The sequence below is a fragment of the Amblyomma maculatum genome, chromosome 4 (genome assembly GCF_055883805.1).
Source record: "Amblyomma maculatum isolate TAMU_Amacu chromosome 4, ASM5588380v1, whole genome shotgun sequence".
Taxonomy (NCBI): Eukaryota; Metazoa; Arthropoda; class Arachnida; order Ixodida; family Ixodidae; genus Amblyomma; species Amblyomma maculatum.
The window spans coordinates 203,653,751-203,665,062 of record NC_139347.1 but is presented as its reverse complement, the minus strand read 5'-3'; positions in this window follow the sequence as shown (position 1 = coordinate 203,665,062).

The following is an 11,312-nucleotide window of genomic DNA, read 5'->3' as shown; positions in this document are numbered from 1 at the left end:
AAAGAAGCCAACAGTCAACGAGGCCAAGGAAAGCGTTGGTTCCTGCAGGACCGACAAAGCACAACAGGTATTTTCATCAATTGCGAATGCTACTGTAGATTCTCAGTTAACTTTGCGGTCTGCAGTAAACAATAAGCCGCAATCCCCTTGGTAGAATGATGCGTGTGAGAAAGCCTTCCGCCGTAGTAAAGCAGCATGAAGGAGCCTTTCTAATAACCAGAGCCCAGTAAATTGGATAAAATAAAAATTTTGTTCGGTGTAATTTAAAAGAGCCAAAGCGCAGGCAAAGGACGAATACAACCAAAATTTAAATACTTATTTGTCAAACCCTAGCACAGGAAGGCTTTGTATTGTTTCATGGAACGAAATAGGAACCCACACATTTCTCAGCCATTAGTAATTGAACGGCGGCGCAACACGGAAACGGACACAAAGAAGGGGACACCACATGCGCACCTTTCACCTTTTTACTTCATCTTCATTCTGTTTGGTTGCTTTATTTATTTCACTCGGGTTAACTGTTGAGGTTTGTTATTTTATGAACAATCTTTACGATCAATGGCTTTTGAAAGTCGTTTGACAAATCTTATTTCCTTTTTGTGTATGGCCCTTTAGCACTGTGAATTTATTTTTATTTATTTTTTATGAGGTGTTATCTTATTGTGCCTTCTGCGCGCACACTCACCGGCTGATGGTGGCAACGGCTCCTTTATACCCGACGTGTGTAAAGTTAAAAGTTAGTGCCTCTCCCGCCTGCGCCGTCTTTATCTGTAATTGTGCTGTTTTAAAGAAATTGTTACCAACAAACCCAAACCACTCGTCTATTGCATCAATGACATATCCGTCTCTATCTTCAGCCTGCTGGCGATTTCCAGAGTTCAGCTTCCATCACACATCAGCCAGGTTACGCGGTCCCTTATTAAATTCTACCGATTATCGGTATTTAGCATATAATTCTAACATCCAGTCATGTAAAACAAAGATTTGGGGTATAAATTACGCTTTTGCGGTGCAGTATTCCCAGTTCGAGTTTATATCTATACAGATGTGGATGGGCCCCAACAAACCTGCGTGTCTCATGCAGGGAAGCTGAATCTAAAGAGCATTTCCTCCTCTCCTGACAGAAGAGGTCCCTCTCTCCAGGTTAGGCCTGCCGCTGTCTCTACCAGTGTTAGAAACGTTTGGTGCGAGCGCAAAATGATTCGCATTGAGTTCAGTAATTATATAATTGCAATTGCTAGATTGAATTGCTAAATATTAAATTTCTTCTACATCTTTTCCAACATAAATATTCTGTTTATTTTATTTTCAATGCTCTTGTGTCACTTTCCATCAAAATATTTGTTAAAATTCTTCAGTGGCGCTATTATTTGGTCGTCATCACCTGCGCAAACTTCCATGCATATAGCACAAAACCTTGGTCAATCCCCCAAGTGCGTATGTGCCATGCTTCAAAATGTCAAAAAGAAGAAGACTTCTACACGGCAAGTAGTAAACTAGTAAACAAGTAAACAACGCCACATATGCAGCTCCGCTATGCTCCTCCCTCACATCTGACTTTGTTCATGCAGGCAGATCAATTAAGGGGAAATGAGGGTGCTCGTTATAATACATGAAGGAAAGAAGCCAACAGTCGGCGAGGCCAAGGAAAGCGTAGGGGATGGTACTTTTATGTCTTTTTTTCTAATGTTTACTTGGATAATCACAGAAATTGGTAATGTAATCTGATTAGGGGAAAGATAATTAAACACAAAGTAGAAGAAAAAACAACGTGCCGATGGTGGGAACCGAACTCACGACCTCCGAATATCGCGTCCGGTGCTCTTCCAACTGAGCTACATCGGCCGCTGTCCCCTCTGCTACTTTCTCGGGTATTTATGTTGTCTGTACACGAACATTGTTCACCAGCGCCACCCTCAACCATAGCGGCGGACGTGGAACGTCCTTTGTTACCGCCAGCGTCACGTAGAACGTGATCAAGAGCGAGGGCGAAAGCTGTGCTAGAGCCCTCTTACGCTACCTATGGCCTCAAGACTGCCAGAACCGAGACCCTCGTAAGCTACAAGCAGATCAATTAAGGGGAAATGGGGGTGCTCGTTATAATACATGAAGGAAAGAAGCCAACAGTCAACGAGGCCAAGGAAAGCGTTGGTTCCTGCAGGACCGACAAAGCACAACAGGTATTTTCATCAATTGCGAATGCTACTGTAGATTCTCAGTTAACTTTGCGGTCTGCAGTAAACAATAAGCCGCAATCCCCTTGGTAGAATGATGCGTGTGAGAAAGCCTTCCGCCGTAGTAAAGCAGCATGAAGGAGCCTTTCTAATAACCAGAGCCCAGTAAATTGGATAAAATAAAAATTTTGTTCGGTGTAATTTAAAAGAGCCAAAGCGCAGGCAAAGGACGAATACAACCAAAATTTAAATACTTATTTGTCAAACCCTAGCACAGGAAGGCTTTGTATTGTTTCATGGAACGAAATAGGAACCCACACATTTCTCAGCCATTAGTAATTGAACGGCGGCGCAACACGGAAACGGACACAAAGAAGGGGACACCACATGCGCACCTTTCACCTTTTTACTTCATCTTCATTCTGTTTGGTTGCTTTATTTATTTCACTCGGGTTAACTGTTGAGGTTTGTTATTTTATGAACAATCTTTACGATCAATGGCTTTTGAAAGTCGTTTGACAAATCTTATTTCCTTTTTGTGTATGGCCCTTTAGCACTGTGAATTTATTTTTATTTATTTTTTATGAGGTGTTATCTTATTGTGCCTTCTGCGCGCACACTCACCGGCTGATGGTGGCAACGGCTCCTTTATACCCGACGTGTGTAAAGTTAAAAGTTAGTGCCTCTCCCGCCTGCGCCGTCTTTATCTGTAATTGTGCTGTTTTAAAGAAATTGTTACCAACAAACCCAAACCACTCGTCTATTGCATCAATGACATATCCGTCTCTATCTTCAGCCTGCTGGCGATTTCCAGAGTTCAGCTTCCATCACACATCAGCCAGGTTACGCGGTCCCTTATTAAATTCTACCGATTATCGGTATTTAGCATATAATTCTAACATCCAGTCATGTAAAACAAAGATTTGGGGTATAAATTACGCTTTTGCGGTGCAGTATTCCCAGTTCGAGTTTATATCTATACAGATGTGGATGGGCCCCAACAAACCTGCGTGTCTCATGCAGGGAAGCTGAATCTAAAGAGCATTTCCTCCTCTCCTGACAGAAGAGGTCCCTCTCTCCAGGTTAGGCCTGCCGCTGTCTCTACCAGTGTTAGAAACGTTTGGTGCGAGCGCAAAATGATTCGCATTGAGTTCAGTAATTATATAATTGCAATTGCTAGATTGAATTGCTAAATATTAAATTTCTTCTACATCTTTTCCAACATAAATATTCTGTTTATTTTATTTTCAATGCTCTTGTGTCACTTTCCATCAAAATATTTGTTAAAATTCTTCAGTGGCGCTATTATTTGGTCGTCATCACCTGCGCAAACTTCCATGCATATAGCACAAAACCTTGGTCAATCCCCCAAGTGCGTATGTGCCATGCTTCAAAATGTCAAAAAGAAGAAGACTTCTACACGGCAAGTAGTAAACTAGTAAACAAGTAAACAACGCCACATATGCAGCTCCGCTATGCTCCTCCCTCACATCTGACTTTGTTCATGCAGGCAGATCAATTAAGGGGAAATGAGGGTGCTCGTTATAATACATGAAGGAAAGAAGCCAACAGTCGGCGAGGCCAAGGAAAGCGTAGGGGATGGTACTTTTATGTCTTTTTTTCTAATGTTTACTTGGATAATCACAGAAATTGGTAATGTAATCTGATTAGGGGAAAGATAATTAAACACAAAGTAGAAGAAAAAACAACGTGCCGATGGTGGGAACCGAACTCACGACCTCCGAATATGTCCGTTTGTGTCCGTTGTCTCCGAATATGTCCTTTGTGTCCGTTTCCGTGTTGCGCCGCCGTTCAATTCCATCATGCACCAACTCGCCCCCCAGGCAGTTATTCTCAGCCATTAGGTTCAGTTGTGGTGTCTCCACAGGAGGCTAAGAATGAGTTGGAACAAATTTCATAATTTCATAATTTCATTTCATAATTTCATTTACGTTTCCACGAGCAGTGCAGAGTTCCCTTGCACGCTCCCATTTCCTGCTCAGACTATGTTGAGGTTGAAAGGTCAGAACTCCTATCTGTGATTTCTTCCATGCAAACCTCGGCTCCAGGTTGGGACGGGGTTACGGTAGGTATGCTCAAAAATTTAGCAAATGAGTTCACTCAGGATTTCCGGGATCTGGTCAACGAATCATTAGAATCTGCATGGCTGCCACACGTCTGGAAAGTGCGAAAATTATATTGCTCTTGAAAGACCCTGTTAAAGGATTTCATCTTGAAAACATTCAGCCAGTAGCTTTGACTTCGAATCTAGTAAAATTAATAGAAAGAATTGTGCATGACCGCCTTCCAAAGCACATTTCCGAGGTTAATGCTTCGAGTTCTGCTCAGATTGGGTTCCGCAATGGATGCTCAATATGGTCTGCACATGTAGATTTAGAAAGCAGGATTCGCCATGCAATGTGCAACAAGCAAGTATCAGCGTTAGTGACGCTCGATATTGCTAAGGCCTATGACACCATTGAACATTTCGTTCTACTAAACAAGTTCTCATTGTTACGTCCTCCGTTCTACATTTATGCCTGGATCTGAAAATTTTTGACAGGACGCGAATTCTTTTGCACTGATGGCTCATTAATCTCAGATACCTATGCACAGACAAGAGGGGTGCCCCAGTGCTGTGTGCTCTCACCACTCCTTTTTAATATATTAATGTGTGATATTCCGGTTTATCCGGATGTCACTGTATATGTATATGCAGATGACATAGCATTCTTTGCTTCTGCAAAGGATATTCATGACCTCTATCGTTCACTGCAGGCTTACCTGAATGCCCTTGAGGTCTGGTTGGACCAAATTATATTGGTTTTAAATGTGTGAAAAGTAGTGTGCTATTTTTTAAAACCAAAACCCCCTTATATGTTTCGTTAAACTACCGCTCAGATGTCATACCTCAAGTGGATTTTGTGCGGTATTTAGGCATTACGTATGATGCTAGTATGGATTGGAGGCCTCAGATCAAGTCTAATATTCGGAAAAGTGAGCGTGCCCTTGGTAGGCTGATAAGGATAAGTAATAGGAAATTTGGTATGCGTCGAGATACTCTTCTACGTTTGTACAAAGCCTATATCAGACCGATTTTAGAATTTCCAACAATTTTCAGTGTCAGATAACAATTGACTCTCATGAGATGCAGGATTCCCCGCCTAAATCTCTATTTATATATATGCGAGATCAGCCCCACAAATGTTTGTGAGGCAGGCGGTGAGATTGAAAATATTGAACACTTCCTTCTCGCTTGCCGAACGTTTTCACATCAGAGGAGAGTGCATTTAGAAATTCCAATTGCACGCTTGGGATTTACGTTGTCGGCCCCACTTCTACTCTCCTTCGGCGCGAGTGCGAAAGGATTTGCGTTGCCTCAAATTTGTCAGTACTTACATAACTACATCACAGCTACGGACAGATTCCCTTGCTAATTATATTTCAAATTTACAAACTGCCAAAGTTTTTGCTTCGTAATTTTTCCTTTCAGCTAATTTTGTGATTTTAAATCATATATTTTTGTTTAGTTGACAGTTACTTTAATGCACTAATTGAGTATGTGTAAGACATTTGGTAGTTCACACTGAACCCTGGCCAATCCTCCTTGGTCGGTATGGGCCATTTATCAAGGCAGAAGAAGAAGAAGACGTAGAAGGAGGTCACAGACGCAATGGATGAGGACGAGCCACGAAGTGCGGAGCCAGGCGAGAGGCGGACGTTGGGCCAAAAATGGCACCCCGACTGGGCCCGCAGAAAGAGGATGTCACTTCTTCGCATGAGCTACGCGGAAAACCCCGACATTCCACCGTCGCCTCCACACTCGCAGGTCGTCCTGGTTGGCGAGCAAGTGCGAACGCTGCCCAGGCGGAGCGCAGCGAGCACCCCGCGTCTGCCTGGAGGCGAAGGTATAGTGAGCCTTGAACTAGCTGCAAATATTTACCAGATATTTATTGCTAATGCACCTTCTCTTCATAGCTTTCAACCACGAATTCAAGGATGACGCGCGCTGTCTGTGACGGAAAAATTTATTCATTTAGTTTCAAGACTATGGCATAGCAGAAAGTAGGGGGGTTAGAACAACAAATATTACAAGAACAATTGTGGCAGTAACAAGAGTCCTATAATGTATTACTAACAACGAGCACATTATACATTGTTATCAGTGGCCGTTTTGAAAACTTTGGCATCAGTAACAGTATCAACAGAGGCGGGGAGGTGGTTATATTCGAACAAGTCTTTGCGATGCAAGATTTGAAATGTAAACTAAACCGGCAAACGGATAGGGCTACATTGTACCTTGGGTGACTACCGTATGAAATATACGATGATGGTGGAAACATGAAAGTACTAAGAGTGAGTTGCCATTGTAAATTTTATAAAATAAGCAGAAGGGTGGTACTTTTCTGCGAATCAATAAACAGGCAGGTTGAGGTTACACATCATAGTTTAGACAGTGTCAGTATGGTGATAGCACAAGACCTGCTGAACGATTCTGTATGACTTCGGCTTTCACTATGAGTATACTGAAGTATGGGTTCCATTTGGATGACCAGTATTTATGTTTTGATCGGGCTAAGGTTGTATACATCATGGCGTTCAAATTAGTTGGGGCGAGAGAAAAGCGTTGGAGTAGGTAAACGAGCGTGCGTTTAGAATTGTTCTTTACGTAGTCAATGATGTGAGGCTTCAAAGAAAGGTCACCTGAGATGTACACACCAAGGATTCTTCTACTTTCATTATAAGGGTATTTTTATTCTGTAGCCACGGGATGTGTAGTTACCAGTGTTACGTGAAACTCGCATTACCATGCATTAAGTCTTGATTCGTTTCATTTAATTCTCATGTGTCGGAACAAAAAAAAAGTTATCTATGTCCGATTCAAGCCCAGGGTGATCTGCTTGATTAATGATTTCGCGGTACACAGTCTTTTAGATGAAGATATGTTTCCAGCTAAGTCATTCATGCAGATTAGACGAAAAATACAGAGCATGCAGGTGAGCTGTAATCGTTGGCTGTTACAAAATGAGCACGATTATACAGAAAGCACTAAATTCATTGAACAATTCTTCGATCAAACTTAAGTGCACAGTTTTAAGCACATATAATCGATGGCACACGGTGTCGAACGCCCTTACAGAAAGCACTAAATTCATTGAAAAATTCTTCGATGAAACTTAAGTGCACAGTCTTAAGCACATGTAATCGATGGCACACGGTGTCGAACGCCCTTGGTAAGTCGAAGGTATACAGTCTGTGGTGTATGACTGATCTGTGGCTGAAAATAAGTCTTTACTAAAGCAGAGCGGCTCAGTTTCACAAAAACGTTTTTTTTTTTATGTGTGAAGCCGTACTGGTAGGTATTTCAAAATGAATTGGAATCTAGGAAAACGATAAGGTGCGAATAAATGACTTGTTCAAAATTTTGAACGGGACACTGGCGGCGAAAACTCATCTATAGATTAGTTAAAAATGGCGGTTACATGATATGCGTAAGGGAGCCAAATTCCCCCATCTTGCAGTCGCCCGGGAGAACACATGATTACAAAGACTAACAAAAATTTGGCTAGCGGTACGGTAGACTATACATCGGAACGTATTTAAGATTTTGGATTTGTATTATCTTCACCGGGAGAAAAAACGCTGATATTTTGAAGGAATTTAAGAATACCAACCCAATCAATTACAATCGGCTCTATACCTGAATAATGCCTCGTTAATATGGACACTTCGGTTTCCGACCAAAACTGTCTATAAAGCGAGTCATCCATAATAACGAGTCATGAATAAAAAAAAAGATTTTATTGAGATGAAAGAATTGTAAATAATGACTGCTTTTGTAGATAACGGTGTGCACTGGACTCAAAATTTGACAGAACACCGGCAATTTTGAGTGCATTATCCTTTCATTGTTGTCTTCGAAAAATTGTAGTGCAGTCTGAAGCGACTCGCGTACCATGGCACGCGTGATGGTGGGCTTTGTGTTGGTCGAAATTTTGAGCACGAACTCCTCACTGGCCGATGAATCAGCGTCCGATTCTCACCGCCACTTCCAAAATGGACTCGTCACTGAGCAAAGCAGCCGCTAAGTAGCTGCTTGAGATTCTTCTGAGGCGAGGAAACAGCCGAGCTGTCGATACTAGTCCCTTACGGCTTGGATTGACTGACATGGCTTTTGCTGCTTGTATTCACAGATTGCTTGCTTTGCGCCTACGTTAAAATTGGCGTTTAACTTCCACCATGCCAAAATCTAGACTCCAGTTGAGGGTTACAGGCTCCTGATGCTTTGCACTTTTTTGCCTAGTTAACCTTTCTGCCTTTCCGTTCTTCAGGACTCGTTCAGGCATCCGGCCGTATCGGCTGTCGCATAGGTTCGAGGGCGCCACACCCTTTTTTAAGTTGCGTTCGGACTCCTCTGCTTTTTTTTTCAAGCACTGTCCATATTAGCGAGACAAAAATACATGGACCAAGTGAGCCGTGTGCATTCTTCCCCTGTCCATTGACCAGACAGCGAGTTTTCATATTAACGAGGCATAAATACATTGAAAAAGTTTCATCCCCATAAAAACTGTCCATAAGTCGGGTCGTCCATATTAATGCGGGTAATATTAACGGAGCACGACTGTATCTACAAACAGGTAGGCTTGGAAATTAAGAAGGTGCGCTTGACCAAAGCGATTCCGGGAAAACAAAACTCAATATAGCATAGCAACAGTCCCTTGGGATAGGCAAGATGAAGTCGATGGCTTTCTGTTCGTGTCCGTTAACAGCACACCAAAACGTGCGTAGAGTGCGTGTAATGAAACAAAAACTGTGTTTGAATCAAGGCGGAATGTTTGGCTATATATGAAGCATGGGCGTATTCAAGGGAAAAACGGTGATAAACGGCCCACCTATCTTGACTCATAGTTGTCCTTGCGCATCGTAATATGTGTTCTTGTTTTTTTTAAACTGTCTTTCAAGTGTCCGGAGTGTCTGGTGGCGTGGTTCTTTTCTTCAGACGTTGGAAAGGGTCACAACTTGCTTCGTAGCGCTTTGTTGGCGTGTGCAGCCTTGGTCAATAAAATCGTTGTCGGACTCTCGCGAGAGTGCGAGCAAAACCAAGATGACCTGAAGTCATGCTGTCATGCATCCCATGTAGGACGGCGCCACGGATAGAAGCCGGGACGACAAGTAGCACATCTTTTGCGTAGTTGTTTTCGAAGACTAGTCCATCCTAAATAACGAAGGATATTGTAGGTGCAGCTTTCCGCACCTCGTTAAACAACGGAATCAGAGCGCGGTCTTGACGCTCTAGCTAGACCTTTACTAGGTCAGGCAAGTCAGGCAATGTTTCAATCACAGGCGCCAGGCAGTCGCCTAGATCAGTTTCACCGACTGCCGTACCAGGAAGAGGAAATCGGGACAATCAGCGTAAGCATTGGGGCGACCACTCTTATAGGACAAAGAATAGTCGTAATCTTGTAGAAGGCCCGGTGAGCTAGTCTACCTGAAGGGTCGCGCAGGCCAGCAGGCCAACACAGGGAGTGATGGTCGGTAATTATGTTGAAGTGCCGGCCGTAGAGATAGGGTTGGAACTTAACAGCGAAGATGACGGCGAGACATTCCTCTTCCGTTACTGAGTAGTTGCTTTCGGATTTCCTTAAAGGGAGGCTTGAGTACGCGATAACATGTTGGGCGCCATTCAGGAGCTTGCCGACCACCGCACGGATGTCCACGCCACTCGCATACGTGTGAACCTTGATGGTGGCCGGGCTGAAATGGCGCAAAACAGGACCAGTGGTTAGCAGAAACTTGAGTTATCGAAATGACTCGCATTCTGGGGCGAAACAAACGGAGCGTCCTTTTGAAGGAGGCAAATCAGCAGATGAGCAATTTGGAAGCATGGTATCCACGAGCAGTCATGGCAGGGCTTGTCCCAGAGACAGACATCATGTATTCACTTCGTCCTCCTCTTTCGCATGTGCTTCGCTGCGTCGCGCAGCGTAATTGGAGTAACAATATAAATAAAATTTCATTCATTCAATTTTCTAGGTGGTACTTAAAGGCTTTGCGAAAATCAAACAACATATATGTATGATAAGATACATCAAGCACTAGCGAGAAACCATGAACAGTATACAGGACTTTGGGGACAGTCGACATTGTCCTTATAAATCCGTGCTGATGTTTCGTGAAAGGATTATTTCCACCTAAAAAATAATGCAAATAATTGGCTGCGGATTTCTCTAACAATTTCCGCAGGTACTGGTTATAGGCACTGGACGGGAATAAGTTAAAGGCGATACCCTTTCTTGAGGGCCACAACTATGCGTTCCTGGCTCTAATATTGTAGTATCTCTCCCTTTTGAATAGACAAATTTGGAATATGTGTCAGAAGGCTAGAAAATAGAGTCTTACGAACATGTTGGGTATGTCTACAGGTCCGGTAACCTCTTCAGTATTCAATTTTGTTAACATAATCAAAACCCTTCATGTGTTATTACTAACACGCCAGGGTAGACAATAGCTGCTACAAGAATCTGGGACTCATCAGGCGTAAAAAAATGCTTTGCAAATATACACTAAAGTGCTTAGCTATCTAACTTGGGTTTGTTATTTTTTCATCTTGGTCTGATATTTTCAAGACTTTTTTACTCTGACCGAGGTAGCGACAAATGTTGCCTTGATCCAACTAATGAAATTTATTGTTTTTATTAAAAACGCCTGTGCCAAGTTTTATTAACGTTTGATACAGTCTTTTGTTCTAGCTCCTAAAATTGATGCGTGCCAGATTTTCTCACTTTCCTTATCCTACTTATTTAGTTTGGCGTCTGTGATATCTCTGATTATCTCAGGGATATGAAGGCGTTTGCTTAATTTCATCATTGCTACGATATTCATGGTGCCGAAATAAAGCTGCCACGAGCCTTCGAAATCATGCACGTGCCAGAAAACTATTCACCCCAACAATCAATTATTGTGACACGATCAATTTTACTGTAGTCCTTCATGGTAACCTACGATGGTGTTTATGATGTTTTTTTTTTTTTGTGCTTCAATGATTTAATTTCACAAAAAAAAAAAAAAAGATATCGTTAGAACGGAATGGCGTCCGCGTGCTCTGCAGTGTGAGTTGCGTATTAAGGAACCCGAGGT